At 41.4% G+C, this 16,530-nt stretch overlaps 1 protein-coding gene and 1 long non-coding RNA gene across 5 annotated transcripts in view; one reads left to right on the top strand and one right to left on the bottom strand.

Annotated features, from left to right (window-relative positions):
- The window catches only part of LOC137212254 (uncharacterized), a 317,962-nt gene that overhangs the window by 200,435 nt on the left and 100,997 nt on the right, over positions 1–16,530 (top strand). The window lies entirely within an intron of this gene.
- The window catches only part of SPECC1 (sperm antigen with calponin homology and coiled-coil domains 1), a 246,070-nt gene that overhangs the window by 211,265 nt on the left and 18,275 nt on the right, over positions 1–16,530 (bottom strand). The gene's annotated exons all lie outside the window — the stretch shown is intronic.

Genomic DNA, 16,530 nt, shown 5'->3' with positions numbered 1-16,530 from the left:
TTTAATTAGAACGTGTGGTGCCTCCAGCTTTGTTCCTCTTTCTCAAAATGATTTGTGTTTTTTTTTGCAGTTCCATATGAATTTTAGAATTGTTTTCAGTATTTCTGTTAAAAAATGCCATTGGGCTGTTTTTTTTTTGTTTGTTTGTTTGTTTTTTTGCGGTACGCGGGCCTCTCACTGTTGTGGCCTCTCCCACCACGGAGCACAGGCTCCAGATGCACAGGCTCAGCGGCCATGGCTCACGGGCCTACCGCTCCGCGGCATGTGGGATCTTCCCCAACCAGGGCACGAACCCGTGTCCCCTGCATCGGCGGGCGGACTCTCAACCACTGCGCCACCAGGGAAACCCGCCATTGGGCTTTTGACAGGGACTGCACTGAATCTCTAATGGGGAAAAGACAGTTTCTTCAACAAACGGTGCAGGGTAAATTAGATATCCACATGCAAAAGAATGAAACTGTACCCTTATACCATACACAAAACCAACTCAAAATTGATTAAAGACTTAAACATAAGATCTGAAACCATAAGACTCTTAGAAAAAAAAAAAAGGTGAAAAACTTCATGACATTGGTCTTGGTAATGATATCATGGATATGACACCAAAAGCACAAGCAGCAAAAACAAAAATAAACCATCAGGACTACATCAAACCCCAAAAGCTTCTGCACAGCAAAGGAAACAACCAACGAAGTGGAAAGGCAACATACAGAATGGGAGTAAATATTTGCAAACTATATATCTGATAAGGGGTTAATCTCCAAAATATATAAGGAACTCCTACAACTCAATAGTATAAAACTAATATCCAATTAAAAGATAGGCCAATGACTTAAGTAGATGTTTCTCCAAAGAAGACATACAAATGGCCTACAGGTATATGAAAAATGGTTAACATCAGTAATCATCAGGGAAATGCAAATAAAAACCACAATGAGATATCATCTCACACCAGTCAGGATGGTTATTATAAAAAAAAAAAAGAAGACAAGTGTTGGTGAGGATGTGGAGATGCTGGAACCCTGTGCATTGCTGGTGAGCACGCAAAACAGTGCAGCCACTATGGAAAACAGTATGGAGGTTCCTCAAAAAATTAAAAACACAGTTGTCCCTCTGCGTTTTCAGGGGTTGGTTCCAGGACCCACCACGGACACCGAAATCAACAGATGCTCAAGTCCTGCAGTCCACCCTCCGTATCCATGGGTACCACATCCAAAGAGTCAACCACCCATGGCTCATGTATTAAGTTTGCATCAGCACTGAATTGAAGATGCAGAACCTGTGGCTACAGAGGGCCAACCATATATTTATTTTTACAAATCTGTGTGTAAGTGGACTCATGCAGTTCAAACCCATGTTGTTCAAGGGTCAACTGTGGAACTATCATATGATCAGGTCATCACACTTCTGGGCATTCACCTAAAAGAACTGAAATCTGGATCTCTAAGAGATATTAACACTCCTGTGTTCATGGCAGCGTTATTCACAATATCCAAGACGTGGAATCAACCTAAGTGTCCATTGACAGATGAAGGGATAAAGAAGATGTGGTGTACACATACAATGGAATATGATTCGGCCTCAAAAAAGAAGGAAATTCTGCAACATGTGACAACATGGATGAACCTGAGGACATTATGCTAAGTGAAACAAACCAGTCACAAAAGAACAAATACCGCATGATTCCACTTAACGTGAGGAAATCTAAAAGAGTCAAATTCACAGAATCACAGAGGAGAATGGTGGCTGCCAGGGGCCGGGGGAGGGGAATGGGTCATAAAGTTTAATTATTTAATTGACGGGCATAAAGTCTCAGTCAAGCAAGATGAGCAAAAGCTCCAGAGACCTGCTGTATAACGTTGTACCTACAATCACCCATCAGGTATTGTACGTGTAAACATTCAAGAGAGTAGATCTCACGTCAAGTGTTCTTACCACGTTAAAACAAAAATTTCAAAAATAAATTACAAAAAAGAGGATGTTATCTCTGGGTGCTGGGACGATGGGAGGTTCTAATTTTCTTTACGTTTTTAAGATTGTTCTACACTCATTACAATGAACGTGTAACGCTGTACAATTTTAATAATAGTATTTAAGCATAACAACAATTATGCATCTGAGAGCATCAGACTCTATTTGTGACTTGATAGCTTATACTGCAGAGAGTAAGTTCAATGTGACCCAAGGAAGGCTTTCTTAATTGTAGAAGTAAGTAAACCCTGGACAAGACTCCCTCTGCAGGGACTGAGAATCTCAGAACAGAGGGAGGTGACAGACCACAATGGCATGTCCAGGTGTCCACTGGCACGGAGGCTGCACAGTACAAGGGTGGACCAGCTCCTGGGCTGGGTCCATGACTCCAGACCAGCGCTAAAGGAAACCTCTGTGCCAGCCAAGTTCATGAGCGCCTCAATGGGAAACCTGCCAGCTCTCCATGGAACAGAATTTACTAAACCTTAGCCAAATATCAAAGCCTTAAAATGTTCTGTTTTGCTCTTGGAAAAATAAATGTATCAACCCTAAAAATAACTAGGACAAAGCCAAAAGATGAAAGTGGCTCTGAATGGGCTTCAAACAGATGTTTGATGAATTTTTGCAAAGACTGTGAGAGTCCCCAGGACCCCTCTGCATTCTAGCAGAGAGGTGCCCACGAGGATCTGTGATGATGCACCTTGAAAGGGCGCCCTCCCAGGGGCAAAAACAGCTGGAAAATCTTCACGGGTTTCTACATGTCACCTGCCAGCAACAGAGCCAGCGTTTCTTACTGGAAAATGAGTATAAATAGAAATTGCTGGCACTTCCCTGGTGGCGCAGTGGTTGAGAATCCGCCTGCCAATGCAGGGGACACAGGTTCAAGCCCTGGTCCGGGAAGATCCCACATGCCGCAGAGCAACTAAGCCCATGCACCACAACCACTGAGCCTGTGCTCTAGAGCCCGCAAGCCACAGCTACGGAGCCCAGGCGCCACAACTACGGAAGCCCGCATGCTCTGGGGCCTGTGTGCCACAACTACTGAGCCCGACTGCTGCAACTGCTGAAGACCACGTGCCTAGAGCCCGTGCTCCACAACAAGAGAAGCCACCGCAATGAGAAGCCCGCACACCGCAACGAAGAGTAGCCCCCACGCGCCGCAACTAGAGAAAGCCCACGCACAGCAACCAAGACCCAACGCAGCCAAAAATTAAAAACGAAAAAAGAAAGAAAGAAAGAATAATTGTTTACCTGATGGGTTAGGAGGTCATAGTGAATATGCTGATCTACTATAGAAACTCTGCAACCTGACGTCAGCGTGTAGGATATACATTGCTCTTCCTCGTAAATATCTACAAGGCCTGACTGTAAACACTCATTCCTCCTAAGAGCAACTTGACTTTTATGTTAACCCAACCGTCTCTTTAGACGACTTTTTAATTTAGTTCTAAAGCATAAAATTTCACTGTAGGAAATTACATAGAGAGGAGTAATTACAGAGGGAGACACACTGCACCAGGAAAGGGGTGGTTAGTGAAGTTGGCCTTCATAAGAGCTCTGGGCAGGGGTCACCGCACCCTCCCTAAGAAAACACAAAGGCCAGGCTCTTTCTGTAAATGCACCGCTAGGAACAAGAGTTCTGTCAGCCTATGAGTTACAATGCGTTGATATAGTGTCATAAAAAGCACTCCTGGAGGGCCAGATGAATTCATGTGCCCAAAGGAGCCTGGACAGGTCACGTCGCCGTGAGGCATATGTGGCTCCAGGGCTGGACCCGCTCCGCTGACTTCCCACCGCAGCCCAGACCACCCTCGGCTGCTGGTGCCACGCACCTGCCACCCACACTGCGCTCCCCTCCTAGCCGTGTGAGGGTGCTGAGTGAGGCAACGCGTATGTTTGAATTTGTTTAATTAGCCAGGAATAGGAAAGCAGTGACTCTTTTGGCTTCAAAGCAGATGTTAAGCTAAATTTGGGAAAGAACAAGAGCCCCAGAGCGTCTGAAGAATGACTCAGCCTTGGTCCCCCACAAGTCCCATCATTCCTGGAGATGTGCCCGTCTACCTGACTCTCCTGCCATCAGCATTCCGAACCTGAAAGACCTGTCTCTGACATCCAGCGGCCCCTCTTCCAGCTGTCCCACCACCTCCTCCCTCCCAACCTGGTTTGCCCCTGCACCCTTCCCAGACTCGTGTTCCTTCCCTCCCCTGCGGGTCCCACAGGCCTCCCGGCCCAGTCTGAACCCCAAGACCACCTGCTTCCGCCAGGCTCCCCACCAGCTCCCTGGATGCCCTTACTCTGGCCCTGCTCAGTCAGCCACCAACTGCGGACCCACCAAATCACCCATTTTTCTTTGTTTCCAATCTGGGTCTCCGGATGGAACTCTGGAGACTGAACTCCCCTGCGGGCATGTAGCTCTCATAGACCCTGAGCAGTTGATTTGTTCAGCTCTAACTGGCTTCATGTCGAACCTTCCAAAAAGCATTTGCTCTAAGAATGTCTTGGTTAAGTTAACCCAGAGGGAAAGGGTCGTTAGCCTGACTAATCGCAGGTCAGGCATTATTCTTCAAGCCAGCCTTATTATTAACAAAGCTGACACGATCTCCACCTGATGCCTGACTTGTTTCTTCCTGATTCTGAACCGTCTGTATTGGTGATGGGGGGGGAGGGGGGCACGCGGGGCGAGGATGACGCCAACAGTTACTCTCCCAACCCCCAACAACCATTGAGCCTTTGCTCCCACCTTCCTATGTGCGCACAGAAAGCAGAAGGAAGAAATGAAAGTAGTACATCCACCGGAGGTAGAAGGAAGCAATGAATAAAGAAAAAGCAGCAATTAACGAAACAGAAAACATTTTTTAATGGTCCAGAAGATTAATCAAATTAAAAGCTGGTGTTTTAAAAGGACTAACAAGAGAAAAAAACCGCTGGCAAATTTAATCAAGGAAGAAGAAAAGGCATCCAAATTAGAAACAAGAAAGAGGACATAATTATATATACGGATTTGTAAATTAGGCAAAATGGATAATTTTGTGGGAAAACACAGATTACCAAAGTTAAGTCAAGGAGGAACCAACAGTCCCAGAGGGAAAAGAAGGGAAAGGTAGGAAAAGGTAATTCACAAAAATACTAAAGACTAATAAACATATGAAAAGATGCTTAATCTACCCAGTATCCAGCAGACATAAACTAAAGCAATGAGATACTTTTTTTTTTTTTTTTCGGTACGTGGGCCTCTCACTGTTGTGGCCTCTCACTGTTGTGGCCTCTCCTGTTGCAGAGCACAGGCTTCGGATGCACAGGCTCAGCGGCCATGGCTCACGGGCCCAGCCACTCCGTGACATGTGGGATCCTCCCGGACTGGGGCACGAACCCACGTCCCCTGCATCGGCAGGCGGACTCTCAACCACTGCGCCACCAGGGAAGCCCCAACAATGAGATACTTTTAAACCCATCATATGGACTAATATTTCTTAAAAGGGATAACAATGTGAGCAAGAATGTAGGAAACAGGCAATTTCACACACTTGTATGTATGGCTCCTGGGAAGCAGCTGGACTGGAGATTGTAAAAGGGGACTTTTCATATTTTACTCTCTGTACTGCTATATTTGAATTTTTACAAGAATGTGTTTTATGTATTACACCTGGAATTTTAAAAATGGAATTTCTGAGCTTGTATACACAAGGATTAATGCCACAATTGTTATCGTATGTTTAGATTGGAGAAAAAAGTAACCTGAAATGAGGACACAGACTTAAAATAGTTTATGGATCTGAAACATAATAGGTAAGAAAAAGGGGAAATAGAAAAATAAGCCGCAAAGTACAGACTGGATATGATACAGAAGGAAACCGCACACGCAAAAGCCATTAGCTCCGTGAGGGCAGAAGCTCTGTCTTATTCTCCCTGCCCGCTGCCGAGTGCGGAACACAGGGCACCTAGTAAATGTTTGCTGAATACTGAAAGAAAAACTGGAGGAACACATCAAAAGGTACTCTGGGAATTTCAACTTCAAAAGAAACAAATGCAACAATTTTGCTCACATGTATTTTACAAACTTGAAATGTTAAGATTATTCTTTTCACTGAAATCCTGTTGCACTCTTCATATAACCGTTAAGTTTGAAATTTATACTTGCACTCGTCATTTTTCTGCATCTAACCTTTAGTTAAAAGGATGTGGTTCATCTTGGTTGGTCTGTTACTCTATTTTCACTGTATATTTCCAAAATATTGGTGCACTGGTGTTCGTATTTGTTAAAACTCAGTTTTTATCTTTTTATATTTTGTAGCATTATATCAGTTCAGAAAAATTGATATAGCAGAGAGGTTCAAGGAAACATAAAGGTCAGGTTGAGAGTATAAATATGACTCAGCAATCAGAAGGGTCACTGTTTTTTTTCTATTTTGAATCAACGTTTTTTTAATTGAAGTACAGTTGTTTGGAAGGGTCACTATTGAACAGGACTAAAATGTAAGCTGGAGAGATGCATGTCCCATACGTTGTGACGTGCCACCCAGCCAGTTAAAATAGGGATGTTCAGGCAGAAAGCACAGCAGCGAACACTGAAGAATTGGAATTTATTGGCCCATTGATGCATTTGTTCCTAAGGGCTAGAGCACTTTACTGCTTTTATGAAGCTTCTGAAATAGTGGCAGAAAACCACGCATGCCCTCCACGTGACTTCCAAACAAAGCACCGTGGCCTCTTTGGTAAACCAACCAAGCTCTTCCTCAAGGGCAGAATAATGTTTCTCAGGGCAAAACCGATGCATTTCAAAGGAAAACTAGAGAGGCCTCATTTAATGTTGTACCCCTCAGAGATAAAACTGGTACAGAACACACACTAACGGAACGTTTTTTAGAACTGCCCCAAAGTTAATGATACATGTTTTGGTCAGAGAGAAAACAGAACAAGATGTTAGCAAAATTCCTCTATCAAATAATGCTCTGAATGTCAAGGAATTCCTATGGCACGCCACGTGGAAGAGGAATCGCAGATAACTTCAACCCACCGTTGATTGAAACCTCAGGGAGCTAGACAGGTGGAGGGCCTGTCACTGGTGCAGCCAGGGAGAAAAGAAGCCGCAAAGTAGACTCAAAGACATGGCACTCAAGGCCCATCCACACCACTGCTGTTTTTCTCGGACAAGAGCAGATGATCTGAATAAACCATCTGATCTTCACTCAGGGCTGAGAAAGGGATAAACACTCGGACTCAAACTACGGTCATGGACGATCTCTCTCTTCAGTGTGCAGTACGGAATGCGACACCAGGGTTTGCTTTTCACACCGGACAGGCACTCACACGGGTACTTAAAATGAGGAATCACAGAAAACTATTTCTTCAAGACATTGATGATGCCGATTAAGACCATTTCTATGATCTCAGGTGACTCGCTGACACGGTATATCTCAGTAATCAATATTTGGGGCGGCCTGAATCTTAACCAAAACATCCAGGCTTTTAATGCTAAGATGTTAGGATACCTTTTTTAAAAATTTTATTGAAATACAGTTGATTTACAATGTTGTGTTAATGTCTGCTGTACAGCAAGTGACTCAGTTATACATGTATATGTTCTTTTTCATATTCTTTTCCATTATGATTTATACAAGATATTGAATACAGTTCCCTGTGCTATACGGTAGGACCTTGTTGTTTATCCATTCTATATATAATAGTTTGCATCTGCTTATCCCACACTCCCACTCCATCCCTCCCCACCCCCACTTGGCAACCACAAGTCTGTTCTCTATGTCTATGAGTCTGTTTTGTTTTTTTGTTTTTTCTTTTGTTTTGTTTTATAGATAAGTTCATTTGTGTCATATTTTAGATTCCACATATAAGTGATATCATATATTTGTCTTTGTCTGACTTACTTCACCTAGTATGATAATTTCTAGGTCCATCCATGTTGCTGCAAATGGCATTATGTCATTCTTTTTTTGTGGCTAATGTTCCATTGTATATATGTACCACATCTTCTTTATAAGATGTTAGGATGCCTTGATGTGACCAAACTACAATGGGCAACTAAGTCTCCATGAGCCTGACTTCCCCAGTAGTTGACAGTTTTCTTTACAAATTAAATACATTTTTCACATATTATTGGCATATTTAAAAACTATACTGAAATGCTGCAAAGCAATATAAACAAGTATTCTTGTGATGGCTGAGCTCTCTCCTGCATGAGATTCAGGAGATGAAGCTGCAATGCAAGAAGGGCTCAAACCTCAACTATCTTTACCTGTGTTGCTAAGGTGTTTGGACTTGATAAGCCCTAGTCAGTGAGGAGGATTTAAGCAAAGAAGCAAGGCTATCAAATTCACATTTTAGGACAACTGCTCTGATGGCGGCGTGGAGGATAGATTATAAGGGAGTAAAGCTGGAAGCAAGAAACCAGTTAGGAGGCAATTTAAACAGTCTAGATGAGATATAATATACTAAGAGAGGGACGGAGAAATTCACAAGAGGTTGAACCTACAGATACCAAAAATGGAAATAACAGGACTTGATCACCAGTCGGATCTGGGGGAGGAAGGAGGTGTTTCCGGTTTGGAAACAATTTGCTGAGATGGACAAAAGAGAAGGTTTGCCATGCATATTCCTTATCTACTGCTGTGTTAACAAATTAGCCACAAAATTTCCCAGCTTGAAACAACCAGCATTTATCATCTCACAGTTTCTGTGGGTCAGGAATCTAGGAGAGGCTTTGCTGGACTGTCCCTGAGCTGGGGCTGCAGCATCCAAAGGCTTGACCACAGCTGGAGGTCCAAGGGGTTCGCCCACGTGCCTGGCAACTAAGCGCCGGGTGTTAGCAGACCTCAGTTTCTTGCCAAGTGAACCTCTACAGGGTTGCTTGAATAGCCTTCAATTACGGCACATGGCTTCCCCCGGACCAGGTGACCCAAGAAAGAGCAAGGAGGAGGCCACAATCTTTTTAATGACCCTCAAGTCTCACACATCCTTTCTGCCTTATGCCATTCATTAGGAGGGAGTCATTAAGTCCAGCCCACCTTCAAGAACAGGGAATTAACTCCACCTCTTGAAAGGAAAAGTATCAAAGAATTTGTGGATATGTTTTCAAATCACCACACCACTCAAGCGGAGGATGAGTTCAGTTCATGCTGAATGTGAAATGCTGGAGACATTCAGCTGGAAGAGTCCAGAGGGCAGACGGACATACCCCTAGGTGGTCGCTGCTGAACTCAGCGAGGACAAAGTCTACAGAAGACCGAGTTAGAAGCAAGGTTACAGAGTTAGGGAGGAAATGAGAGACGAGGGGAGTCAGGCTTTTCCTGAAAACTTAGGCATAAAAGGAAGTCAACAGTTAGAGGTCACAGTAGGGGATCTGGGTGGACTTCTTTTTAATAAGTTTTTTTTTAATTTATTTTTTAATTTATTTTTTTAGTTTTGTCTGTGTTGGGTCTTTGTTGCTGCGCGCAGGCTTTCTCTAGTTGCTGAGAGCAGGGGCTACTCTTTGTTGAGGTGCGCGGGCTTCTCATTGCGGTGGCTTCTCTTGATGCGGAGCACAGGCTCTAAGCGCACGGGCTTCAGTAGTTGTGGCAGGCGGGCTCAGTAGTTGTGGCTCGTGGGCTTAGTTGCTCCAAGGCATGTGGGATCTTCCCAGGCCAGGGCTCAAACCCGTGTCCCCTGCATTGGCAGGCGGATTCTTAACCACTGCGCCACCAGGGAAGTCCAGGACTTTTTTTTTTTTAAGACAGGAAAGCTTTGAGCGTGTTTACAGGTAGAGGGAGAAGAAATCGGTGGAGAGGGAGAAGTCAGAGTACAAATGAGTAGGGGGTAGTTGACAAAGGTCCCACTGACTCAGCACAGAGGAGAGACCGCTTTACTTGAGAGAGAAGGAAAAGAAGAAAGAAGTGGTGCTATTTAGGGTGGTCCTGTCTCCAGGACAAGTAGGTACACGACCAAGTGTGTCGTTCGGAACGTGGATGCAGCCCCATGCTGGGAAACACACTGAAGTCAGCTTAGCTGTTCCCTGAGCCTTCCCACCTTCTCTTGTTGCTGTATGCAGACCCTTGCGACAAGCCCCTGGCCTGCTGTAGGTTTCACCGTTCTGACTTACCTGCTTTCCTGTTCCCTAAGCTCTTATAAGGCCTTTGATTGGCTGCCTATCTAAGAAGATGACCAGCTTGGCCTCAGAATCTCCTCTGTGGAAAGTTCCCATCAGCAGCCCTGACAGACTTGGTATCTTGGGGGCTCTGCCTGCTCCCGGTCTGTAGCCTAATAGGATCCCAGCCTGGACCCCTAGTTGTACGGATGAGGTAGTAAAATTCCTCTGAACCGCAGCATGTCGCATTCCTAGCGGCGGAACAGAAGAAACTGGTGGTGCTGATGTTTCTGCACTAGAACCCTGTTCTGGTGTCTAGATTTATTACCTTTCAGTTCTACTAAAATTTTGCAGTGTTACATACAAATGTAGCTCCCTTTCTGTTATTTTGGACCTCAGCAAAATCTGACCAAGAGTAGATGAACATTAAACTATGATTCATGGAAATGAATAAGCCGATACCAGCAAGTCCCCGTGTTAGCAGTTACCATGGTGACCATGGGCATGAATGGCTATTTAAAGGTGCTTTCTTTGAAACATCTCATTAGGCACAAGATAGTAAACCTAATGAAATCGTGGGGAAGCTTCTTGTTTTTAAAATTTTAATGAAGAAGGCAATTAAGCAAGAAATATTTTAGCTACTATTTATAAAGCAACTATTACAGATCCAACACTTTCCTAGGGTTTTTTGCTTAAATTGGCACATTTAATCCTTAAAAAGCCCCTATGAGCTACGTATTACTTTTTACCCTCAGCGCAGTTGAGGAAACTGGGGATCAGAGAGGTTATGCAATTTGCTGAAGTTCACACAACATGTGTTAAAAAAAACCTGAGATTTGCATAGAAAAAGCCCATGCTTTTTCCATTTTCCCACATTGTCTCTCTAATGAACGGTAACTAACTTAAAGTATAACTATAGTGACCTTCCACCAGATAGTCACTCTCACACCACCCTGCTTAACTTTCTCCGTAGAACTGATCATGACCTGAAGTTTCCTTATTGCTTGCCTATCTTCCCACTGAGATGATAAACTCAACGAGAGCAGGGTCCTTGTCTGCTTCACTCCCCACCCAACCTCAGTACCTAGAACATCATCTAGCATGGAGCAGGGAATCAAGAAGTATTTGTTGAATTAATAAATGAATGAAAAACTTCGAAAGGAAAGTGAAATTGAGCAGGACCCTGCAGGGCCTTCCTGGGGACAGACAACTCGCCACCTTCCGTGTCCCCTGCCTGTTGTTTGTAGAACAGCTTTGGCCTCCTAGGCCTTCCTCAAGTTCCAAAGAGCAAAGTTCATCAGAAAAGTCAGAAAATGCAGAAACAAAGGAAAAAAGTCTAGCAAGACGAAATAATAATAGTTTAGCCATAAAACAAGTCAAGGACCTTTCGTTCCTCCTCAAGGGCTATAGATAACATCCTGAGCCGTATCCTTAGCTGTTTTGCAGATACTGAAACCCCCCCACCAGGTGGAAGAAGTTAGCTGCATGCTGACCACCAGCACGCAGACCCCAGACCCACTGGAACCAGAAGGTCGATGATGTTGACTCCTGATTACCTCACCACCAACCAATCAGAGAATTGTGCACACGCTGATCACACACCCTACAGCCCTCACCCCTAACAGTGTCTTTAAAAACCCTTCCCTGAGAGCCCTTGGGGGGTTCGGGTCTTTTGAGCATGAGCTGTCGGTTCTCCTTGCTTGGCCCTGCAATAAACGCTGTACTTTCCTTCACCACAGCCTGAAGTCAGTAGATTGGCTTGGTGAGAGTGGGCCCAAGTTTGGTTTGGTAACAAAAGCACTGAAACAAATGCTTATATAAATATGCGTTTTTAAAAGAAAGCATTTGACAAGTCCAAGACAGAATTTAAATTATAAATTTTAAAAAGAAATACCCAAGGGCTTATTTGGGACACACTGTGCTGTATTTTTCCATGTACTATTTTCAGTAAAGCATTTAGCAAACTTGCAAGATCATGATAACAAAGATGTGCTTCTATAACTCTGAAACTGTGCCTAAAGGAAGTTCTTTACCAGCTCACGCACACATTTGCCAAAAAAAATTGTAGCATTTTTTTTTTCCTGGAGAATATCCATGGCCAGTTTAATCAAAGGAGGATGCTTACTGAGGTGAAGCTATCAACTATGAGCCTAAGTTAGTGCCGATATATTCCGGAACAACAACAAAAAATCCTAATTTCCTCTACCAACCCTGAAAATGCATTTCCTATATCACTGGGGAGCCAGGGTAAGAGACTGTAGAAAAGTCCTGATTTCTATCAGCAGAATCAATTCAAAGCAAGTAAGTAAACGGATGCCCTAACAATGAAGAGCGGGTTATGTCCAGAAGAACCATCTAAAATATCTTACTGTGAGGATGCTACTAAAATCTTTCAACGTGATTTCTCTCCGAAATAATATTATTGAATTAGTATTTTTATAAAAAATATTATAAGACTAAATTTTTAAATGTTTGACACTGGTATACATCAATAAATAAACAGAGCAACAGAATCGATAAATCGAGAACTCGGTCCATACTGCATAGCACATGGAAATATACTCAATATTTTGTAATAACCTATAAGGGAAAAGAATCTAAATATATATATATGTACATATATATATAAATACATATATGTATAACTGAATCACTTTGCTGTACACCTGAAACTAACACAACATTGTACATCAACTATACCTCAATAAAAATTAATTAATTTTTAAAAAAGAATTAGGTCCAAACAGACACAGGAATTTAATACATGATAAAGCTGATATTTCAAAGGAAAAGATTGGGTTCAATAAATGGTCAGCTGGACAGGCACCTGAGGGGAAAAGTGCAGTTAGACACCCTACTTTCTCCTTACCCCCAAATGACTCCAGCAATACCAAATATTTCAAAGAAAAATAAAGCTAAAATAAGTAGCAGAAGAAAGTGCAGGAGAATATTTACAGTCAGAATGGGGAAGGTCTTTCTATTTATAATATGAAAACTCAGAACCTAGGAAAGAAAAAAATCAACTACATACAAACAAATCTTTCTGTATATTTAATTAAACACAGCACAAACACAGTTAAATAAACATCACTGAATGAACCGAGAAAAAACACTATTTACTCATATCCAGGCAAAGAGTTAATTTTCTATACATGAAAGGTGCCTACAAACCCAAGGAAAAACCACCATTAATCCAAAATAAAAATGTGCAAATGTAACTGTTCACAGAAAATACAAATGGCTCTTCAACATATAAGATGCTCAACCTCAGTTTTAAAAAAGGAAATGTTAATTAAAACTATAGATCTATTTTACCTATCAGCATGGCAAAAATTTGACAACTCTGGTACATCACAGTGTTGGTAAGAGTGTGAGGAAATCAGTACTCTAATTTTTGCTAGAAGGATACATATTGATATCTTCTATGGAGGGCAATTTGGAACATCTATTCAATTTACAAATGCATATCTTCTTTGACAAAAGCAATTTCACTCTACGAATGTATTCCATAGATTTATTCTTTCCAGACTCGGGAACTGGGGACTAGGGAACAGTGGTGAAAGAGGAACTTCTTTTTCCCCATATCTCCTTTTGAACATGTTGAATTTTGTATACTGTCATTTGTTACTTTCTCACAAAACACAATTTTTAAGCTATATGTCTGTGAACTCTTATAAAAGAAGACATATTTATTTACTCTTCCCTTCAGTTAAAGTCAAAATAGGGAGGGAAATTTGGCAAGTAACAGATTTCTCTATATTAAGAGGTAGAAGCAAGGAACATCCCACCGAGGGCTCTGGTTCCCACTGAAGGAAGATACAGGAGAAACAGGTCATCACAGCAGAGCTAATAAGACGACAGTAGGAGATGAAAACGACACAAATGGAAGAAAAAGGCAGCACCATCCCATGGTAAACGTTACACAAGGAAGAGCAAGAAGTGAAACTGAAATGCTGAAAAAGCCAGGGAAATAGAAGATTCATTTGAGAAGATGGAACAGAGGAAAACAGGGGTGAAAGTGACTAGAAAGATGTTTGTTGTGCAAGATAAAAATGTGATGCACACGTAATTGCTATATTGAAGAAGAGAGCAATGGGACAGGAAAGGGAACAAAAGATGTACTATAAGAAAACTCTTCCTGAAATTGAAAAAGTTCACCGTATATCAAGGAAATTGGGAGATGGCAATCAAGACAGGCTCTATCCTGGCAAAGCTGACTGGTGCTCAAAGACACAGAGATAACCTAAGAAAATGAAGCAGAAGCATCAGATCACCTATAACAGGGAAACAATCTTCTCCAGCCACCTCCATGACATCAGCAGTCAGAGATGAAAGAGCCATGTCTGTGGAGTGTTGAGGAGGAGAAGAGACCCAGGAATCCTTCACCATGTTAGAATGTGACTCATTGAAAGGGAAAAAAGGCAATTTAAGATATGAAAGAACTCAAGAATCTTTTAGAGGGAGAGATAAATTAGGAGTTTGCAGTTAACATAGGCACATTACTGTATATAAAATAGATAAACAACAAGGACCTACTGTATAGAGACAGGGAACTATATTCAATATATTGTAATAACCTATAATAGAAAGGAATATGAAAAAGAATATAATATATATATGTATAACTGAATCACTTTGCTGTGCACTTGAAAGTAACAACATTTTAAATTAACTACACTTCAATTTAAAAAAAAAAAAGAACTTTTAGAAAAATGTAGTCATAATGCAGCCAGTTATAAGTTAGATGTAAATAATGTGCTCGTTTGCGGAAATTTAATGCCTCTGGCGTGAAGTCCAGAGGCATAAAAAAGAGATTTATAATGTTACTATGTAAAAATTCAAAACTTTTATAGGGCGCCAAACCCCATAAACAAAATCAAAAGACAAGAAACAAACCAGATTAAAAATATGTGCAACACTGCTAATATCACATAAAAATAGAAAGAGTTCTTCAAATCAATTATAAGGTAAACAGTCCAGTTGAAAAAAAGAGAAAAGAACACAGATGAAATACAAATGGTTTAAAAATACATGGGAAAGGTTGCTCACACCGATTAATCATTTTAAAATACACAGTAAAACAATGATCTGTGATACTTGCTAGACTGGCAAACATTGACAATACCAAGGCGAGAGGGCGGGGGAATATTTATTATTTGCTGAGGACACATTATGTGTAAGGAATTATTCTGGGTGCTGGAGATACAAATATGAATAAAATAGAAACAATGTTCCTGTCCACACTGGACTTATATTTTTAGGGGGTAAATAGGGGAGGGGGAATTTACATAATTATTTAAATGCAATTCTGACACGTGGTACAGAAGAGAAATACAGGGTGCTTTGAGAGTGTAGGAGAGGGAAGATCTGCTTTAGTTTGGGGGGGGGTGCCTTCTTCGCCACTGTAAATTGATCAGCTCTTTAGGAGAACAATTGGCAAAATCCTAAATAGTCACAACTTTTTAGTTTTTAAGTCTAGTTGATTTACAATATTGTGTTAATTTCTGCTGTACAGCGAAATGACTCAGTTATACACATATATACATTCTTTTTTATATTCTCTTCTATTATGGTTTATCCCAGGATATTGAATATAGTTCCTTGTGGTCTACAATAGGACCTTGTTGTTTATCTATTTTATGTATAGTAGTGTGTATCTGTTAATCCCAACCTCCTAATTTATCCCTCCCACCCCCACCTTTGGTAACTATAAGTTTGTTTTCTATGTCTGTGAGTCTATTTCTGTTTTGTAAGTAAGTTCATCTGTATCATTTTTCTAGATCCCACATATGAGTGATATCATATGATATTTGTCTTTCTCTTTCTGATTTAATTCACTTCGTATAATCACCTCTACTCCTAGATATCATTTCTACCAAAATACATAACTGGGCAAAGATACACACACAATAATGTTACTGAAGCATTGTTTATAAGAGGAAAAAGATGAGAAATAATCCAAATGTCCATCATCAGGATATTGCCTATACGAGAGTACATACACAGAATTCAATCATCAAAAAGAAGCATAAAGATGTCCACATATTGACATACGAAGACGTGTGTTATGTGAAAACAAAACCAATGAGCAGTACAGTGTGATTATGTTAATATGAGCAGATTCCTGAAAACAAATATAGACTATGTGTTCCAATGCACGCACAGGAAATGTCTGGAAGAATAGAAACAAAACAGCTGGGGGAACATAAGGAATTTTCACTAAGTCGTATATCTGTGTTGTTCGCAATTTTTACACCAAGCAAGAATTACTTTTTGAAAAAAAAAGAGATTAAATTCAGGAAACAAAACATTTCTTTAAACCCACTGGTCTTAAGCATCGCCAACTTTTCTCGTATTTTGATCTCTAAGACACACAGAGACACACATGGAATGCCTCTAACTCTGTCAGTGATGATGGAAATAAAAGGATTCTTCCTGATCATAAAAAAATAACACACACACCCTTTGCTTGATAAATACTGTGT

Source organism: Pseudorca crassidens, chromosome 19 (genome assembly GCF_039906515.1).
Source record: "Pseudorca crassidens isolate mPseCra1 chromosome 19, mPseCra1.hap1, whole genome shotgun sequence".
Classification (NCBI taxonomy): Eukaryota; Metazoa; Chordata; class Mammalia; order Artiodactyla; family Delphinidae; genus Pseudorca; species Pseudorca crassidens.
This window is presented reverse-complemented; position numbering and strand designations above follow the sequence as displayed.